The following is a 2,665-nucleotide window of genomic DNA, read 5'->3' on the forward strand; positions in this document are numbered from 1 at the left end:
CCTGATGGACTTGTGGTCAAAGGTGTTTTTCTTCATAAATTTCTCCACGAAGGACAGGTGATACGGAACGGTCCAACTACTCGGAGCGTTCCGCGGCAGCAAGGCCAGGCCCATCCTTCGCAACACCAGGGACAGGTAGAACCTCAGTACGTAGTGACTCTTGGTGTTTTCATACCGGGGATCCACGCACAGCTTGTTGCAGCCATCAGGGTGAGGGTGGCCACCAGGGTGAGGGTGGCATTTTCTCCCCCGTTGCCCAGATTGCCAGGGTACATTGTGTCCCTTCGGACCCGGTCCATCTTTGATCTCCACATGAAGTTGAAGATGGCCCGGGTGACTGTGGCGGCACAGTTTCTGGGAATTGGCCAGGCCCGTGCCATATATAACAAAACTAGGAGTACCTCATACCTAATGACCAGGTTTGTACCCATTATGGAGAGTGAGCATTTCTCCCATCTGCTCAGTTTCTGCCTCACTTTCCTGATACGCTCCTCCCAAGACTTGGCGCACGCCCCAGCCCCTCCGAATCATATACCCAGCATCTTCAGGTGGTCAGTCCTGACGGTGAAGGGGATAGAGGATTGGTCAGCCCAATTCCCAAAGAGCATGGGATGGCCACCCTGATGGCCACCTTTGTGTGCGTCTGCGTCAAGCTGTGCGTGGATCCCCGGTACGCAAACACCAAGTGTCACTACGTACTGAGGTTCTACCTGTCCCCGGTGTTGCGAAGGATGGGCCTGGCCTCGCTCTTGCCTCGGTTTACCTTGGCCACTGAGGCCCGTTCGAACTGGTCACAGATGCACAAGATTTTGTGCATGGACAGCGGATCTGAGCAGAAAATGGCGATGTTCATCCACGTACAGGGAGGCCTTAACCTGCAGGCCCCCGCTGCCAGGAATAGTCACCCCTCTCAGGCTCGCATCCTTCCTGATGGACTCAGCAAATGGCTCCATGCAGCACTTAAACCAGGCAGGAAAGAGAGGGTAGCCCTGCCTGACTCCAGATCTGACTGGGAACCTGTCTGATACCCACCCATTGATTGAGACTGCACTGACAATATTGGTGTAGAGCAGTTGGATCCAATTGCAGATTCCCTCCCCAAAGCCCATTTTGAAGAGGACATCTCTCATGTACATGTGCGATATCCTGTCAAAGGCTTTCTCCTGGTCCAGGCTGATGAGGCAGATGTTCATACCCATGTCCTGCATGTCGCATTGGGTCTCAAGGACTCTATGTGCTGACCACTTCCTGATGGACTTGAAGTCAAAGGTGTTTTTCTTCATAAACTTCTCCACGAAGGACAGGTGATACGGAACGGTCCAACCACTCGGAGCGTTCCGCGGCAGCGAGGCCAAGGCCATCCTTTGCAACACCGGGGACAGGTAGAACCTCAGTACGTCGTGACACTTGGTGTTTGCGTACCGGGGATCCACGCACAGCTTGATGCAGCCACACACAAAGGTGGCCATCAGGGTGAGGGTGGCATTGGGTGTGTTTTCTTCCCCGTTGCCCAGATCTTTATACATTAATTTCCTTTGGACCCGGTCCATCTTTGGTCTCCATATAAATTGGAAGCCCGGGTGACTGCAACGGCACAGGTTCTGGGAATAGGCCAGACCTGTGCCATGTATAACAGCAATGACAGTGCTTCACACCTGATTACCAGGTTTTTTCCCGCAATGGAGAGCGACCATAGCTTCTATCTGCCCAGTTTCTGCCTCACTTTGCTGAAACGCTCCTCCCAAGACTTGGCGCATGCCCCAACCCCCCCCCGCCCTGAACCAAATACCCAGCACCTTCAGGTGGTCGGTCCTGACGGTGAAGGGGATCGAGGATTGGTCGGCCCAGTTCCCGAAGAGCATGGCCTCGCTCTTGCCTTGGTTTACCTTGGTCCCTGAGACCCGTTCAAACTGGTTACATATGCACATGAGTCTGTGCACGGACAGCAGATCCGAGCAGAAAATGGCGACGTCATCCATGTACAGGGACGCCCTAACCTGTAGGCCCCCGCTGCCCGAAATAGTCACCCCTTTCAGGCTCGCATCCTTCCTGATGGACTCGGCAAATGGCTCTATGCAGCACACAAACAAGGCAGTAGAGAGAGGGCAGCCATGTCTGACTCCAGATCTGACTGGGAAGCTATCTGATTTCCACCCATTGATTGAGACTGCACTGACAATGTTGGTGTAGAGCAGTCTGATCCAATTGCAGATTCCCTCCGCAAAGCCCACTTTGGAGAGAATATCTCTTATATACATGTGTGATATCCTGTCAAATGCTTTCTCCTGGTCCAGGCTGATGTGGCAGGTGTCCAACCCCCTATCCTGCACGTAGGCGATCGTATCCCTGAGGAGTGCGAGACTCTAAGCGATCTTCCTGCCCGACACAGCACAGGTTTGGTCAGGGTGAATCACCAACCCCAGAGCAGACCTGACCCGGTTGGCGATGACCTTTGACAAGATTTTGTAGTCTGTGTTTAACAGTGAGATCGGTCTCCAATTTCTAATTTCTTCCCTCTCCCCCTTCTGCTTGTAGATGAGGGTGATGATGCCTTTCCTCATGGATTCACTCATGGTACCTGCCCGAAGCATACTGACATACACCTCCAGCAAGTCCTGGCCAATCAAGTCCCACAGAGCGGAATAGAGCTCGACCAGTAAGCCGT

The sequence above is a fragment of the Chiloscyllium plagiosum genome, chromosome 2 (assembly GCF_004010195.1).
Source record: "Chiloscyllium plagiosum isolate BGI_BamShark_2017 chromosome 2, ASM401019v2, whole genome shotgun sequence".
NCBI lineage: Eukaryota > Metazoa > Chordata > Chondrichthyes > Orectolobiformes > Hemiscylliidae > Chiloscyllium > Chiloscyllium plagiosum.